This window comes from Panthera tigris, chromosome C2 (assembly GCF_018350195.1).
Source record: "Panthera tigris isolate Pti1 chromosome C2, P.tigris_Pti1_mat1.1, whole genome shotgun sequence".
NCBI classification, from domain to species: Eukaryota; Metazoa; Chordata; class Mammalia; order Carnivora; family Felidae; genus Panthera; species Panthera tigris.
The window spans coordinates 27633181-27652293 of record NC_056668.1 but is presented as its reverse complement, the minus strand read 5'-3'; the positions used below and the strand labels follow the sequence as shown (position 1 = coordinate 27652293).

At 39.4% G+C, this 19113-nt stretch overlaps 1 pseudogene; it reads right to left on the bottom strand.

Moving 5' to 3' along the window:
- Positions 1-11245: 11245 nt before the first annotated feature.
- Positions 11246-19113, bottom strand: part of LOC122241898 — a 37394-nt pseudogene continuing 29526 nt past the window's right edge.

Sequence of the window (19113 nt, the reverse complement as noted above, 5' to 3'; positions counted from 1 at the left end):
TTCAGAGTACAGAGCGGTATGTATCTGTGTCATCCGACTGTAGCCTGAATAAAAATACACTGCAAGATAGACACAGAGCCCTCTATTTCAACTGTAGTGCCAGTATCAAAGCTCCCGCGTTTCATCCAAAGACAGATGGACAGCAAATGTCCTTCTGTTATTGGTACACAGCTCAAACCAAATGGGATTTATCAGGATTTTACATCTAATCCTTCTTCTTAAGAGACTCTGGCTGTTAGCTTTGGCAAGCAAGAGAAGGGAACCAGATGCTCGAATGCTGGAGGGCAGAGTTCCTAAGCTAAAGAAGTTTTTTTTTAATGGCTTTCGTTTTCTGGTACTTGCGTGTGCCCATCTAAGCATGACCACCTCCAATCAATATCGCTAGATTTGAATTATTAATTGATATAATTAGCCAATCCCTCCCCTTCCAAATAAAACCAAAATATGCCAACTAAGCCTTTAGTAATAGGCATATCTGTGCGTGTTACCCTAGAGAATAAGGCCAGTATTAAAATTTCTAAATAACACTGATAAAAAAAAATGTATTCAGGAAATAGAACATTTTTATTTTAAAATTTCCATAAAATGCATTCTCCCCTGGCATGAACATCCTGCTTATGAAAGTACTTGCAAAGCCTCCAGCTGTTTCTCTTAATTTTCCTCCCATCAATTCCAACTATCATCTTAAAAAGGCACAATAGGATTTTCCCAAATAATCACCAACACATGATGAAATTACTCCTTCAGATCTAAAAACTCCAGCAAAGAATTTGTAGGGGATTACTATCTCATTTTGTAATAGTGCTCTATTCGGATGTAGCTACAACTACCCTACAGTTACAGCAATAATTTTTCGTTGCCACACCTCAGGGGGTATCCAGTTATCTTAACAACTGTCATGAAAGTCTAAAGGAAAAATTAATTTAAATCTGCTCTCATAAAGAAGTGACTAAAATGTATTCTATTATCCTTAGGAGTTGGAAGGGGAGGAGTCCTCAAATCAGAAATAGAAAAGAAGATACTATAATTGCAAAAGGTCCAGCTGTTCTAGACAAGGGCAGTGACTCCCAAATGGGGCTGTTCACAAAAATTGCTTGGAAACAAGTTTAAAATGCATATTCCCAGGTCCCACACCATACCTTCTGAATCAGAATTTCTGAGGTGGGATAGAGAATCTCCATTCCCAAAGCAATCTTCAGGTATTTCCAATGCAGCTAGTCTATAAACCAGAGTTTAGGAACCACAAAAATTAGGAGATCTATCAATACATCTGATTGATTGACAGAGTATTAGCTGTAATGTAATCTTGATAATAAGCTATTCTAACTACTTAAAATTAAAAAGACAGGCTTTTGATCTGAATCCTTGCATTTAACTTTTCATTCTCCCAAATTAATTCCCAGAGGAATTAGAAAGTTGTGGAAAATGTGTTACCAGCTCTGAAAAATCAGAAAAACAAACCAAACTATTGTGGGAAAAGTCAAGGCATTTCTGCAAAATATATTGCAAACGAGACTGGACCAGGAGATGTCCCACTCACTGAACAGACTCGAAACTCTCAGCAGCCTCCCCTCTTGTGCCCCCATGGGTTTCCCAGCACTCAGTTCCCACCCCAGTCCTGCATCCAGAAGGCCTTCTCCTGCCACAGCCTTCCGCAGGCCAGTTCCACCAAGGACGCAGAATGGTATGGACTTAGCTCTCCGGAACGTCCACCCTTTCCACCTCTTTGCTGATGCAAGTAAGGATTATATCCATATAAAAAGTCAACAGAGAAACATCGGGAAGACTCTTACTACCCTTCAAGAAATCAAGGGATGATGATTTACGATAAAAAAGAAACTAGTGAAGCCATTGAAGAAGAAATTTGCCAGCAATGGTACTGTAATTGAGCATCCAGAAGACGGAGAAGTGATTCCGCTACAGGGTGACCAGAGCAAGAACATATGCCAGTTCCTCCTAGAGATTGGACGGGTAAAGGACAGCCAGCTGAAGGTTCATGGGTTTAAGGGCTTTTGGCTCACTGAAACTTAAGTGAGGATTTCCTTGCCATGAGAATTTCCCTTCTGTCCCTTGTCAAGTTTAAAAACCTCACAGCTTGTATAATGTAACCATTTGGGGTCTGCTTGTAACTTGGACTGGTGTAACTCCTTCATGCAATAAACTGAAAAGAGAAAACAACAGTAACACCACAACTGGATTGGGAGAATTGCTGGCCAACCCACAATTCACAAACCAAACCCTAAGCACAGAGCAGCACTGCCCAGAGTAAAAATGGGCATTGGGACAATGATAGGTTTGGGGAGGGCGTTGCAAATCTACAGCTAACAAGGGTGAGATTACTCTGCATAATTTGCTCCTGTCTTACCCTTGAACTATAGAGTAAGCCAAGTAGAATAGGGGCAGTGCCACAGCTGGCCTCTAAAGAGACAGGCTGTGCCAGTTAGAGAAGAGGGACATTATCCCCGCAAACAAAGAGGGAATAGACTCTCTTTGGCATAGGGGCAAAACTCCCTGATGTGACTGTCCCGGATTTAATTCACACCCTGCCCTTCAGAGGTAATTGCCCTGTAATTAGATTATATAAAACTGTTAACCCTACCTTCATTTTTCTTTCCCCTTCCTTCCTTCCTTTCTTCCTTCCTTCCTTCTTTTCCCTTTCTCTTTCTCTTTCCTTCCCTTCCCTTCTTCCCTCTTTCCTCTCCCCCTTATTTCCCACTTTTTTTTGATTTATAACAAAACAGTCTTTGAGAGAGATCACATAAATCCCCAAATAAGGCCAACCTTATAATCTCTCCCATCTTTCTTTTCCAATCACTCCCTCATCCCCTTTCCCACCCACGCATGCTTATTCCTAAGGATAAGCAAAGACAAAATTATAATATAAAGATTAAGTGGTTTAAAAGAAGGCAATCAAGCTGAGTAGGCACAAGAAAATGTGCCCTTTAAAAATGGCTTTATTGGGGTGCCTGGGTGTCTCAGTCAGATAAGCATCAATGACCATGAGCTCAGGTCATGATCTCACGGTTCCTGGGTTCAAGACCCATGTCAGGCACTGCGCGACGTGGAGACTGCTTTTATTCTGTGTCTCCCTCTCTCTCTCTCTCTCTCTCTCTCTCTGCCCTTCCCCCACTCACACTCTTCTCTCTCTCTCTCTCTCTCTCTCTCTCAAATAAATAAACATTAAAAAACTATTAGTTTAAAAATGGCTTTATTAGTGCAAGTCAAGAAAAACTATAGAAAATCTCTAATGTGTAATTTTCTAAAAGATTCAAGAAGATATTTTATCTACTTAGCAAAAACATGAAGTTATTTTTTTTTAAAGGTATAATCTGGGGCCAGGAAAAATTGCTTTGAGATGAAAAATATTACCATTAATTTTTTTTCTTTTTATCTTTTTAACATTTTATTTTATTTTTGAGAAACAGAGAGAGACAGAATGCAAGCAGGGGAGGGGAAGAGAGAGAGGGAGACTCAGAATCTGAAGCAGGCTCCAGGCTCTGAGCTGTCAGCTCAGAGCCCAATGTGGGGCTTGAACCCACAAACCGCGAAATCATAACCTGAGCCAAAGTTGGACACTTAACCGACTGAGCCACCCCGGCACCCTGACTATTAAATTTTCTAACGCAGTGGAATTCATGAACACAAGATGAAATTCTGTAGAGTATGAATTAATAGACCAAAAAAATAAGCCCAAGAAATTCTTCCAGTTCTAGGAAAAGTAGAAAATTTTGCCAGAAAAGTTTAAAACTTTACAAGACAGATCCAGGAAAGCTAAAATAAATTTTATAAGAAGTCTAAAAGGGAAGAATTTAACAGATGGAGCAGCAAAAGTAAAAAAGGGAAACAAAGAATGGGTGGCAATGGTCAAAAGGTACCAACCTCCTGTCATAAAATAAATAAGTCAGTCATAAGAAAGAAATGTGCATCATGGTGACTATAGTTAATAATACTGTATTGTTTATTTGAAAGTTGTTAAGATTAGATCTTACACGTTCTCATCACAAGAAAAAAAAAAACTGTAGAGCATCGGTGGCTCACTCAGCTAAGCAACCAACTCTTGGTTTCAGCTCAGGTCACAATCTCACAGTTTGTGAGTTCGAGTCACACATTGGGCTCTGTGCTAATAGTGTGGGGCCTGCTTGGGATTCTCTCTCTCCCACTCTCTCTCTGCTCCTCTTGTGCTCACCTTCTCTCTCTCAATAAATAAATAAATAAACATTAAAAAAGAAAAAAATGTGTAACTATTTATGGTGATGAATGTTAAAAGGGGTTAGTGTAGTGATCATTTTGAGATATATGCATATGTCAAATCAGTATGTTGTACCCTTGAAACTAATATAATGTTATCTGTCAAAACAAGGTAGATAGGATATGATATGTCTATATGTACATCAAACCTAGGTGATCATGGTAAAACAATAAAACATTTATAATACAACAGTGAAGAACATCTTTGTGACTTTATAATGAACAAGATTTTTAAACAAGAAATGAAAGCATCTCTTCAAAGGAAAAAAAAGTGATACATGGGATAATATTAAGATTACAGAACTATGATCATCAAAGAGATACCATTGAGATAATGAAAAAAAAAAAACTACAGAAGATACTCATGATACACGTATATAACAAAGATCTCATATCCAGAGAAAATAACTTTTAAAACTCAATGAGACTTAACAGTCACTTAGCAAAAGAAGATACCTAAATAGCCAATAAACTATGAAAAATGCTAACTTTGTTAATCATCAGAAAAATGCAAGTTAAACTCATGATAAGAGACCATTTCACACTTAGCAGAATGGCTAAAATTAAAAAGGACAATTAGTACCAAAATTTGACAAGAATGTAGAGCAAAACAAATATCCCGACCATTACTGGTGGGAGTGAAACTGGTACAATTCGTTTGGAAAACTGGTTGGTAGTATCTACTAATGCTGAATATGTATATTTCAAGTATATTTCCAATGAAAAGTCATCTATATGTTCACTAAAAGGTATAATAACACTATTTAAGAAACTCTGTAATTAGAAAGATCCAAAAATAAAAAAAATGATCCAAATGTCCATCAACAGTAGAATAGATAGGTACATTGTGATGTGTTCACAGAATGGAATATTGTACAACAATGAGAATGAGTAAATTATAACTGCACATAAAAATATTGCCAAAGCTCACAAATAATTGTTGAGCCAAAGAAGTCACACAAAAAGACCATAAACTGTATGTTTCCATTTATATAGAGTACAAAAAAGGAAAAATTAATCTTGGCTGTTAAAAGTTAAGATATGAGTTACTCACGAGAGGGTTGTCACTAGAATGGAGGGTTCTGGGAAGCTGGGTGTATCTATTTCTTGATCTACATGGAGGTCACACCGGTTTATTTAGTTGTGTCTGCTTATATGAGCATGTGCAGTTTGTAAGAATTCACTGAGCTTTACAGCCACAGCATATGCACTTTTCTTTATGCACTGACAGCGTGGAACCTGCTTGGGGTTCTCTCTCTCCCTCTCTCTCTGTCCCTCCTCTGCTCATGCTCTGTCTCTAAAAATAAAGAAATAAACATTTTAAAAATAAAGTAAAAGTAACAACAAAATGAAACTAAGAAGTAGAGCAGAAAAGGGGAGTTAATAAAAATTAAAAGCCATAATTAAATTAGTTATAAAATATTAAAAGGCGAAATTGATCAATAAATCCAAGCCTTAGATTTTTGAAAAAACAAAAAGATAAACAAAGTTTTAGAAATGCAAAATGAGAAAAAACAAAAATAAAAAATGGAAGAAGAGGCAAAACCTAAATTTGAAACATGACAAGGGAGACAGAGGATATTATTACAGATCAGGTTTTTTCAGCTTTGGCACTATTTACCTTTGGGCCAGGCAATTCCTTGTTATAGAAGGGGCTGTCTTCTGCATTGTAGGATGTTTAACAGCATCCCTGGAGCCTACCACCTAGATGCCAGTAGTATGCCCACGCCCAGCTATGACATTCAAAAATCTTCACATATTCCCAAATGTCCCCTGAGAAGGAGATCACCCCCAGTTAAGAAGCATTGCCATAAATCACATTGTTAAAGAATGTACAACTCTATGTTAAAAACATTGAACATCTGAATGAAAAAGCCTATTTTCTAGGAAAATATGCATTATGAAAAATTGATTGAAAATGTGGTAGAAAAGCTCGATAAACAAATAACAAAGACATTGAAATTTTTATTAAGTTCTCATTATCAAAATATGCAAATCCTGCACTTTCTATACTGTTACATTAATTTGTCTGTCTATTCATTCCCTGGTAATTATGGTAACAGACAATTCCTTTCAAACTTCTAAGAACTAAACCACTCATCTCCTATTTAGAATATTATATTATAAAGAGGAGCCATGCAATAGAAATATACAGAAAGACACATATAGGATGCCCCTTTCTTCTAGGTATAGGTAGGGCACCTCTCAAATGAAGTTTATGACCAGTTCCAGGGGAGAAGGGCAAGACTGTGGGAGGTCACGGTGACCTTCCTGCTTCTGCCATTTTCTCAAACTTGTTGAGCTTAAAGTATTCAATATGCCAAGGTGCCGTATTTTGGAGCAGTCTGTCCTGAACTCCATCAAAACCATTTTATTCAAACTTCTAAATAGCCTGTCCATCTAAACTTTGAGTTAAGGGAATGAATGATCAAGGAGAAAAACAAAAAGGTATCCTGACGCTAAAAGTAAATCCTTACGAAAGTGAAAGCATAGAATCAAACTTACACTTCTTTCTCTTCCAATAAGCTTCTATGTACACAGCAAGCATGTACAATACAGATTTGTTCTTTAAAAGCAGGAGACCTACTTCTCTGCAAACACTGGTTTATAGACTTATTTTCTTGACTAAAAAGTCAGCTCCATGAATTGTAGGAGCTTAATAAAAAAGCACTCAGTGTGAGCTCCCTGGGGACAACAACTGTGTCTTATTCAGTGATGTTTTCCAAGAGCCTTTGGAATAGTATGCAGGCACGATTGCCTACATTTAACTGAGAATATATTCCATAAAGACCGACGGGCACGTGTTCTCTCAATGTCCATCCACATGACAAAACTGTGGGAAGAATAACATCTCAAAATTGCTCATTTGGTGGTTTTTCTTGGTACACGAAAGGAAAAGAGCCTAAAAATACACTCTCTCCTCTGAATGCTATTTGCCTCAGGTCAATAATGTGCAGAAAATACAATCACAGGACAAATGAATGTCATCTTGCCTCCAACCACAGCACAAAAGGAAGAGAAGGATATGACTTTTGTCAAATGTTCTCAGTTCAGATGCATTGCTTTTAGGGAGCTTTCTCTGGTGCCTTCTGTGGTTGTTTCTATTATATTCTAGCAACTGCTAAGATTGAGATGTTCTAAAGTGAAACAGAATGTTTAGGAAACATGGGCCTTATGATTTGTTAACTTATTAAAATGCATTGTTTCTTCTGGACAAAACAAAATGAGGACTCTTAATACACTCCCAATATTTTTTAAGTTTTGCAGTTCATTTGCCAGATGGTAGAATATTCCAGATTCAGATCCTTCCTCACTTCTTACTCCAGGCCGGACTTTAACCTGAGGCCTAGTTGAAATGGTTAATTGCCTTAGAAGGCTCGTTAGTTTTAATGTTTATTAAATACCAAATAAAAGTGAATTATTCTGCTACATGCTTTACATATTCTACCCAAATGCCCTTAAATAACCCTTCTGAGGCATATGGGTTATTTTTTTTTAATGTTCATTTATTTATTTTGAGAGAGAGAGAGAGAGAGCAAGCTGGGGAGGGGCAGAGAGAGAGGGAGGGAAAGAACTCCAAGCAGGCTCTGCACTGTCAGCACAGAGCCCGACTCGGGTCTCCATCTCACGAACTATGAGATCATGACCTGAGCCCAAATCAAGAGAGAGATGCTTAACCAACTGAGCCACCCAGGCGCCCTGGCTCATGTTTTCATTCCTATTTGTAACTGAGGAAACTAAAAGCTAAGAGACCATATAACTGCCCCTACCCCACCCTTAGCCAAACAATTCTAAAGTTGCATGTTGGAAGCCCCATCAGAGTTCATGATCCTTCCATTGTACCAAACCTACCTCCATGTTGATCCAACCCATGGTAGTTTCAAATGTCATCCTCTTTATAAAATATGGTCAAACTAGGTGTTGCTCCCCCCGCCTCCACCTCCTCACCCACTCCCGTGCCCAACAAGAATTCCAGAGTATGAAAGTTGTTTGCCTTATTCCTTCAATCCCCCAAGTGCACCAACCTGAAACAAGTACAGCCAAAAGCAGCTGGATATAGTGGGAAGCTCTGTGCCAGCTGAGGAATTACATGACCTAGTTGCATCCACCCCAGGCTTAACTGGCTGTGTGCACTGTGCCCAACTGCTTAACATTCTTAGCCTCACATTCTTCATCTATAAATGAGAAGGTTAACCATCCAGTTCCATACAATATTATAATTTGATTTATAACTGCATTTCTATGAGAGTAGGTATATTTTGTGAGTTTCCTTTAAGTTAGAATCTAATTAGTAAATTACAGAGTAGGGACATTTCCCATAACCTTAAAAAAGGAAATCGTAGTCTCTCAACTATACTCTAATGTCATTTAGATTATGTTCCTCCAAAATCCCTTTCTTAAAAGAACGCCATTATTTTTAAAGACCTCATTAACATGTTTTTGTTTATTATTTGGCATTTAAAATGAGCTGTTCCTATATTGAAATTCCTATATTCAAAGCCTACCAAAAGAGAGTGGATTCCTTAAGATGTTCCAAGCACCAGAGCACTTGGAATCAGACAAGAATAAATCGGGAATGACAGATAGTGCTGACCGTGGTGCATTTCGTGGTAAGAATGGTAAGGACTCAGCAGCTCCCCATTAAATTAATGAGAAACCCCAGCCTTTTTGGCCAGTGGGAGTAAGCAAGATAATGGAGACATCTGAACACCTTTCTACCACCCTGGGAATGAAAGGCAAGTTTGAAAGGACAACCAATTCAGTTAAGTGTTTGGCTTTCCTCACGGTGATCCCCTAGATCGGGCTGTTACTCCATTATTCCCTCAGTTTGGTTTTCAAAATCAGCAGCCACTGAAAAAGCCTTTTAAAGGTATTTTATGTTGTTTGAACCCTTGTCTCCTGAATAAATAAGAAATACAAAGACCAGGAATCCCTCCAGGTTTCTAACACTGTCCAATGAAAGTATCCTTTTAATTTGGCTTCATGAAGCGGGACCTTCATGTTATGGTCTGCTTGCTTTTCCCATCAGTGACTCCTTGGGCTGCTGTGTAAAAGAAGGCATAGCAATTAGTTAAAGACAAATAAATAAGCTGAATCTAATTATGGGGTTTTTCTTGAGGCAGAATGCAAAAATCAAAGAAATACTGGATTAGGAATTAGGCGACTTTTGCTTCTAACAAGCTGTGCAGCGGCCAGGAACGATGCATTCACTCTCTAACTCTTCAGTCTCATCCTTGGTAAAAGAACTGATTGGAAAATATGCTGTGTCAGTTTTCCAGCATTTTGAAATAGACTGCCTCTTTGAAAAGGAAGAAAGATATGGCGAATGAGTAAGTAGCTGATACTGCTGTTGAAAACATTCCATGGTTTATCTTTTTTTGGACACAGATCCTCACCTGTAAATGGGAATAGTATTCTATACTATCTATCTTCCCACTGGACACAGATTACAATCCATGAAAGTTCCGTTTGTGTTTTGAAGAGTAGGCAGAGAACCTTCCTCACTTCCCGCTATTAGTACTCTTTGCCTTGACTTGCATCACCTGTGTAGTCAACATTGATCAACTAGTCTGGGTACAATTTGTTTCTTTTTTGACTTACTTTAGTCCATAATGTAATTCCCTTGGACCTCAAGAAAAAAAGTCCTTAGACATCACCTTGGAAGAGTTTATTTCCTATAACCTTTTTAAAGATAGACCACAGGGGCACCTGAGTGGCTCAATCAGTTAGGCGTCTCATTCTTGATTTCGGCTCAGGTCATGATCTCACGATCCTCAGATCAAGACCCGCCTCGTGCTCCACGCCAGGCATGGAGCCTGCTTAGGATCCTCTCCCTGCCCCTACCCTGCTCGTGCTTGCTCTTTCTCTCTCTCTCTCTTTTTCAATATTAAATGATTAAATAATTAAATAAATACTTAAAATAGCAAATAAATTAATAAGTAAATGAAGGTAGATCATGTAGTGACTGTATTTGCATTTCGTAGATTAACCTATGTCTTTTCTAATTCCTTAGACCACCTTGTCGTGTCATGTCAATACACATGAACATGTTATGGAAGGAAGTTTCAAAAAAGCTGTTACTCACTGAAGATAATTGATAGGTTCCAGATTATGAAAAGCTGCAGCATTAACATTTCCAGGAGGAAACACACAGGGGCTCGCTAGACATGTGTGTTCTATAGACTTCGGCGAGATCTCTAACCTGAGGAACATAAATCAAAATTTAATATTCAAAGTTCTCTTCTGGTTTTTATAAAAGTCTGTGAAGAAGAAAAATAGCAACCTTGAAGGCCTACTATTTACCAAGCACTTTACGTGCTTTTGCTTGTTTTATCTCACATTAGCCCTAAAAGTGTTAAGAGTTCTGATTTACAAATAAAGAAACTGAGACTAAGTAATACTAAGTAATGCATGCATGGCCTTATAGCTGTTAAACAGCAAAATCAGCATTCCCACTCTGGTCTTTACGCCTCTGAAAATGATGTTCTTTCACTGTATATCACTGCTTCTCTTGCAAAAAACCCATCTGATAGTCCCCTTCTCTCTGTCCTTTGTACTTGTCTTTCTCTTTCTTTAAGCTCAAGGTGAAGGCTTTTCTATTTCAACTGTTTCCTGCCTGCCAAGATTCTGAATCTAATAATAAAATATTTTATTATTAAAGGCAGCATTTTTGAAGAACTATATGGCCTAAGCCCTTTGCAAACATCCTCGTATTTAATACATGAGAGGGGCAGATGCTTTAATAGGTGTTTGTTTACAGATTTGAAAACAAAGGTTTAAGGAGGATTGGCAATTTGCCTAAAATAAAATTGTTGGTTATTTCTAAAGAAGAAAATCAATCTCATATCTGTCTCATTATAAAGCATGTGCTGTTGGCCACTATGAAGAAATGTAGGACTGAGGAAGAAAATATACGATAAAATTTCTTTTATTTCAAGTAGGAATGATTTAATTATATTCAATTCATACTTTAAAAAAAAGATTTGGTTGTTGATCTTTATTCTAAAAAGTCTTTAATTTCTTGTTCTTCAAAATCTACTTGTTCTACACCTAGGAGAAACAAAAACAAAAGAATGACGAAACCAGAAAAATGCTACTGAAATTATGATAAACCACTGCCATCCAGTGGCCATCGAGAGAAACACATGGCAAATGTTCCATGGCTGCAAAGGCCCATTACTGCAATTATTTAAATATGAAATGAAATGTTGAGGTTGAAAGGAAATGCTTGGTAGTAAAGTTAGAAGTTATTATTTACCCTGCACCTGAACCACCTCAAAGTGAATTAAGTGACTCTGTGTGTAGCATGATATAAATGTTAGCGTTAGAGCCCTTTAAACAATTTTCAAACATGAATAAAAGAAAACGAACACACCTCTGCAATTGTGAATTTCTCTTTGAGTTTTGTAAACTTTTTGATTCAACACAATTTGGGGGTAGCTTACACGTTTCAAAATCATTTTTGAAATCGCCTATGTGAATGCAGTGCTGATGTCTTGGTGATCGATGTGTACACACTGTGCAAAACCATCCGGTCACTGGTTCTCAGAGCATGGACAGTAGTGTTGAACACGGCACCTTGAATTTTTTATCATATGTAGATTAATGCACACACTTCATTTTGCATTATTGGCTGGCTTTGTTCCACTTGTCTGTTCAGACATTTTTTTTTATTCGTTGGTTTACCACCAGTACCAACCACGACAATCCACAAGGAAGGACAGAAACCACAGCTTTTGGATTCAAATGTTTCAAAGCATGAGTTGGAGGAACATTTGATGGCTCATGTAGCAAATGTTTGTTGAGTTCTGGTGAGGTGCTGCAGGTACAGTAAATGCCGCAGGTTCTTGCCATCAAAGTAATTACTATTCACTACAGAAAACAGAAACACAGACAGACACAGTGCAACATTTGCAATGTGAGGAATAGTCATGTGACAGGGTCTCCCTCTTTTTTAAGTTTATTTTTTTTAAGAGAGAGTGAGAGAGGGAGGGGCAGAGAAACCAAAGCGGGCTCCTCCCAGAAGTCTCAGATACTTAATGGACTGAGATACTTAATGGCACTAGGTGCCCCCGGGGTCTCCCTATTCGTGTGAGTGTCTCAAGAGGCCAGCAAGTGCTTCACACATGGTAAAGACCCAATTATTGATGCATGAATGAATGGAGCAGTACAAGGTGTCACAAGACACCGAGTCACAAATTGAGAGGCCGCAAGAGTCTGTCTGGAGGAAGAAACTGGACTAAGGTGTGACTAGGCACGAGCAGTCAACAGAGTGAGGCGGAGTAATGTGTTTCAGACAGAGATCAGTGGGTAGAAAGGTCTGGAGAGGACCCTAGAGTTATGCAATTCAAGTCATTTGAAAAGTAAGGATATTACATGTAAGTGACTTGCCAAAAGTCACATGACGGGCAGTGTCACAACTGAATTTACACTGGTGTATAGATTCCCTCTCTAATCTACTTTGTTGCAGGCCAGTGAATGAATTTTTTCAGGGGGAAAAAGGAATGAGCTTTATATGGCATGCTAGTGAAAAAGGCGATAAAGGGCCTAATGAGAAAGACAAGTTGAAGGAAGAATCCTCAGCACTCAACTAACGATTGGACACAGACGGACACTTAGGATATTCAGCTTACAAGAGACAGAGCAATGAGGAGAAGCAAAGTGAACGATCAGCTGAACCTTGAGAGCATCCTGTCTGTTAGGGATACACCAATTCATTAATGCTACTACTGTGAACGAGAATGAGAACCACCAGGAGGGGAACAGACCTGGAGGGTAATATCGCCAAAGGGTTGAGGAAAAGCCCCTGAGGCATAATGCATTACAGGCAGTAATGGCTCAAGACAAACCTATTGAGGGCCCACAACACAACGCCACTATCAGAGAAGCAAAGAAAGTGGAAGAAATGATTCCTCCTTTCAAGTAACATATTCAGTTTGAAGATTTTTCTTTAAATACCTGCAGAGGGGCGCCTGGGTGGCTCAGTCGGTTAAGCGTCCAACTTCCGCTCAGGTCATGATCTCGCGGTCCGTGAGTTGGAGCCCCGCATCGGGCTCTGTGCTGACAGCTCAGAGCCTGGAGCCTGTTTCAGATTCTGTGTCTCCCTCTCTCTGACCCTCCCCCGTTCATGCTCTGTCTCTGTCTCAAAAATAAATAAACGTTAAAAAAAAAATTAAAAAAAAAATTCTCTAAAAATAAATAAATAAATAAATAAATACCTGCAGAAATGGGCTATAAAAAAAAAAAATCCCAAGGCAGCAATGGCCCAACCAGGGTGACATCACTGTGCACGTGCACTGGCCTTACTCTAAAGAAGCCCATGTTCTAGTTCTGGCTCTGCTCCCACAAAGCTGCCGATCCAGGCCGCTGTGGACTCTGCTGTGAATGGTTGTCTTACATTAGTATCGTTGTTGTGAGAACTTCTGGCTAATGAAAGGGAAATCTCTCTCTTTTTTTTAATGTTTATTCATTTGAGAGAGAAAGAGTGAGAGAGAGAATCCCAAGCAGCCTCTGTGTTGTGAGTGCAGAGCCTGACCCGGAACTCAATCCCACTCACCGTGAGATCATGAGCCAAAAGCAAGAGTTGGACGCTTAACCCACTGAGCCACCCAGGTGCCCCTGAAAGTGAAATATCTTGAAATATAATAGGTCTTATTAAAGTTCTCACAAAAATCAAGGGGCCTGGGTCAGTGTGGAGCCTGCTTGGGATTCTCCGTCTCCCTCTCTCTCTGTACCTCCCCTGCCCGTGCTCTCTTTCTCTCAAAATAAATAAATAAACATTAAAAAAAATAAATAAATAAAATAGAATTCTCCCAAAATAGCCAATCTGGCAACTGAGAGAGCTGCCATCCCCTGATCTCTCTGAGCTTCGGGTTCTTTGCCTCTAATATGAATGGGTTAGTCTTTCAATGACCTCTGTCAATCCTCTTTTGACTTACTATGTTAATATTGTACAGATGCTCTCCCTAGCTGTGGAGAGAAGGTAAATGGAGAAAAAGATGAACATACTTTTTGTAGCTCCTGATCAGACTAAATGTGGGTCTTCAACGCCTGTTCCCTTGGTCAGATGTGACCACCTGATCATCTGCACTGACTTCTCACAGCCAGCCTGCACCTTGAGCCCTGGCGATTGGTTAACCATAGTACTTCAGAGGCTGGTCCTCCCACTATGGCTCCTCCTCCCTAATCATGACTTGTAATTAGCATCCATATCCTCATTGGCGACTTGCCTTTTACTCTGACATTTGTGGACTGCAATTCCTGTTCCAACACTTGGTTGACAGAATAGCTTGTGCACAGATGGCATTAGAAGCTCTTCTTGGCTGAAGGTAGGGAATTCTTAGAAAAAAAAAATTTGATAGAGGTAATTAAGGACAGGCCAGGGAGTTAAGGTTTATTTAATATACAACTTGGACCCTCAGGAGATATTTGTAGTAACGGCTAAGGGATTTTGTGATGATCACACAGCCTTATGTAAGAGGGTGTGTGCGAGATGCACTGAAATGTAAAAATGCTAACAAGTGGGAGGTTTTTGCTCTGAAGTTTTACAATCTGATGGTCAGTGACATGGCTGAAAACTAAAAGAGGTCCACACAATAAGTGGTAAGCCAGGCTGATGACTTTGTGTTGTCAAGAAGAATTCAAAACAATTCCAAGGTTGGAAATCTGAACACCTATAAACGAAGGTATGACTAACAGAAATAAGGGGGCTCTTTTAAAAATGATGGTGATTGGGGCACCTGGGTGACTCAGTCGGTTAAGCTTTTGACTCTTGATTTTGGCTCAGGTCATGATATTGCAGTTCGTGAGATCAAGCTCCTCATGGGGCTCTGTGCTGACTGCATGGAGCCTGCTTGGGATTTTCTCTCTGCCCCTCCCCTGCTTTCACTCTCTCTCTCAAAATAAACAAATAAACTTAAAAAAAAAATATGATGGTGATTATCTCAGTTTTAGACTTAGAAAGTCTCAGGCAAGAGACAGACAATAACCTGAATATGAGCTCAGAAAAGGTTGAGGCGTGAACTACGGCAGGAGCTAGAAGGTTCAAGGCAAAAACGATACCTATTTTTTTGTATAATTTTGGAGAAAAGTCTGTTGTTGGTAACCATGGAAAGTAAGTCTTCTATACAGTGGTACATTCTAGAGACTGACTCAAGACTCAACCGGTTATTAAGAAAGTCCACATGGGAGGACTTGAAAAGTCAAACAGAGAGATTAGAAAACACATCATCACGTTAAGGAGTAGCGGCCATGTGGTGGACAAGAGAGTGAGACCTGGGAGGAGAAAAAAGATTAACTATGACCCATGCTTGACTGTCAACATCTGGTTCTGGTGGCTTAGATGTATTCTTCAACACAAATTGTATTAACTTTAGCTAATATTTATTAAGGGATCATTCTGAGCCAGAATTCTACATGTTTTATATCTATTATCTCATTTAATCATTATGCCATTTTACGGATAAAGGAAACTGAAAGGAGTTGTACAGAAAATAGTTAACATAACAAGCCGGTTATTTTCTGAAAAGGCTCTTGACTGGCATCTGGAAACTTGTGTTTTGAAGGGTTCCCACCATTCCCAGAACTGGTAAGGGTGGCTCACTCTGCCTAACTATTTACACAAACAGTCTGGCTTTTGATGAACACCTGCTTTCCTTCTGGGAGCCTAGAATTTTAGCAGATGCTAGGGAGAAGGTGCCTACATGATCAGCCCCTAATATAAACCCTGAGCAAGGGTTCTCTAATGAGCTTCCATATTTGACAAGATTTCACATGTATTGTCCCAACTAGTTCCTTGCAGGAATTATGTACATCCCGTGTGACTCCCCTGGGAGAGGACCTTTGGAAGCCTGCACCTGGTTTCCTCCAGACTTTTGTCCCAGATGCCTTTTCTCTTCACTGATTGTGCGAATCACTTCCCTTCACTGCAATAAATCATACCTGTGAGTACAGCTATATGCTGAATCCTGTAAGCCCTTCAGGAGAAATGACGTGACAGTGCTGTGACCCTTCAAACTTGTTTGGTTAGGAGAGAGAAGGGGCAAGTGGTGAGTGATAAGCTGAAAATGTATAACCTAACTCCTGGATAAAATACAACCCTCTTTCCCTTACAAATTCTGTTTTGCTGAGTTTTGCCTTATGAGAGGAGAATGAGAAACTGGTTTCTGGAGGGCATTGGTCTTACAAAGGAAAAGTGTCACCTAATGCAGTGATTCTCAAACTTTAGATACATCAGAATCACCTGGAGGGCTTGTTAAGCTACTCTGGGCCCCACCCCCAGGGCTTCAGATTCACTTGGTCTCAGGTGGGAGCAAGAATTTGCAGATATAACAAGAATTTGCTGACGTTGGTAGCCAGTAGACCACATTTTGAGATCCACAGGTCTACTAATTCACTACCATCTCTGAGGTCATATTGGCAAGGAGATGATGCTCTGCTTTGGGAGAAGAGATGTTTATACCACAGGATCCTTCCCGGAATGCAAACACACAGAACAATGGATTCTATCCACAGTTAAACAGGTATTTGTTTTTTAAACTGGAACTTTAGTCCTTTGAACTCCAAAACATTTTTCTGAATGACTTCCTGTTTGCAACAATTCTACATTGGGAAAATGTCTGAAAATAAGAATAGCTCAAGAAAATACTGGGGGCACCTGGGTGGCTTGGTCGGTTAAGCGTCTGACTTCAGCTCAGGTCATGATCTCACAGACCGTGAGTTCGAGCCCCGCGTCAGTCTCTGGGCTGATGGCTCAGAGCCTGGAGCCTGCTTCCGATTCTGTGTCTCCCTCTCTGTCTGCCCCTCCCCCGTTCATGCTCTGTCTCTCTCTGTCTCAAAAATAAACGTAAAAAAAAAAAATTAAAAAAAAAAAAAGAAAATACTGGAATTCATTATTTGATGTGGATTTCTATACATTTTATATATTACATTTTGCATGGTGAGTTATGTAATCATTTAAGCTTCAAACATCAATAGGACTGGTTCTCAAATCTGTGACATTCCTTCTCACTTTTGGTATGAAATCTAATGATTTTGAGTTTGCATATTTAAAATTAGAATAGTTTTTCCCAGTTTTTAGTTTTGACGATTTAAAATTTATAATTAGAAGTCAACTTTGTTCTGTCTGTTTTCTAATAGTAAGGTTAGAGGTCATGAGAATGGGCTTGCCTACTTCAAAAGCGCCTCTAAGGCCCACTTGCCAGGGTCCATGAAAAACCTCGATGTTATCTGGATGAATTGGGGAGTGGGGGGTCCGGGGGGATGGGTGGGGAATGATATGTTAAGTCACACCTACAGAGACTGACTTTGTTGCTCATAAAGAGTTGTTTAGTGATAAAGCACTGATGTGCTCTGTAAGTTGACCTGAACCCCATTCTTCTAATAGTAAAAACCACTCCAGTGGATTCCTGTCTCTAATTTGTGGTCATATCCTCAGACCCCTCAAGCAATGATGTGATGTAGTTTATCACTTAATGCTGGCTGAGTAATTAGACGTCAGCTATAGCTTTTTTTCTTTCTGTCTTCTGTTTCTAGAAGAAATCCAATGGCATAAGATTAATAAAAATGGCACATTTTATTCTTGCAAAACTTCTCTTTTTTGGGGGCGCCTGGGTGGCTCAGTTGGTTAAGCGTCTGACTTCAGCTCAGGTCATGATCTCACGGTCCGTGAGTTCAAGCCCTGCGTCAGGCTCTGTGCTGACAGCTCAGAGCCTGGATCCTGTTTCAGATTCTGTGTCTCCCTCTCTCTCTCTGCCCCTCCCCTATTCACGCTCTGTCCCTCTCTGTCTCAAAAATAAATAAACGTTAAAAAAAAAAATTAAAAAAGAAAAAAATTCTCTTTTTTTATTCTTTTTCCCTTCCCTCCCATCATTCATTTCCACCATGGACATTGGCAAATGTTCCAAGCCAACACTATTTTTTCCTATCTTTTTTTTCCTCTGTTGGTGATCCAGCCTCACACATGTATCAGCACATCAATGGTTGTGATCTTACATGTCACTACTTGTATCTTGAGAAAATCTCTACACCTCACTAGGCCTCAGATCTTCATTGAAGAAGGAGCAACGTGATGGTTAAATTTTTATGTGTCAGCTTGCCTGGGCCCCAGGGTGGCCAGATATTTGGTCAAACATTATACCAGGTGTTTCTGGGAGGGTGTTTTTGGATGAGATTAACATTTAGATTGGCAAACTGAGTAAAGCAGATTGTCCTTCATAATGTGGGTGAGACTTGTGTAGTAAGTGGAAGGACCATGTTAAACAAAATGTGGACTCTTCCCCGGGTAAGAGAGGATTCTCTTGCCTACAGGCTTTCAAACTGGGGTGTCTGCTCTGAAGACTTTGAAATTGTCAGTCTCCATAATCTGTCAGTCAATTCCTTATGATAATCTGTTCATTGGTTCTATTTGTCTGGAGAACTCAACCAACACAAGGAGGTTGAACTCAGGGGATCTGAAATCTTTGAATTGCGAGCTTCTAAATAATGCTGACCAGACAACATGGTACTGAGTGTTCTTTTAAGATTCCTTCCAGTCTTGAAGCTCTAGTTTATACTGATATTTAAGTTTGCGGTCTCAAAATGCAATTGCATCTAATAAAACCTTAGTTAATAGGAACCCAAGATGATTTTGGAAAGACATATCTGCAGTTAAACAAAAAGATAAAGACAGTAGCAATCCCTTAAATATTAAAAGAAGAATAATCATTGTGGGATAACCATCTTGTTTGACTTAGCTTCAAACCTAGGAAAATAGTGGGAAATGTGGTCAATTTAACAACTTCAATAAAATGGATACTGCAGCACAAGTGAACTGTCTCAGCAGGGTAAATTGGGGATATGGCTGTAGTCAAGTCCAAGTTCCTGTCC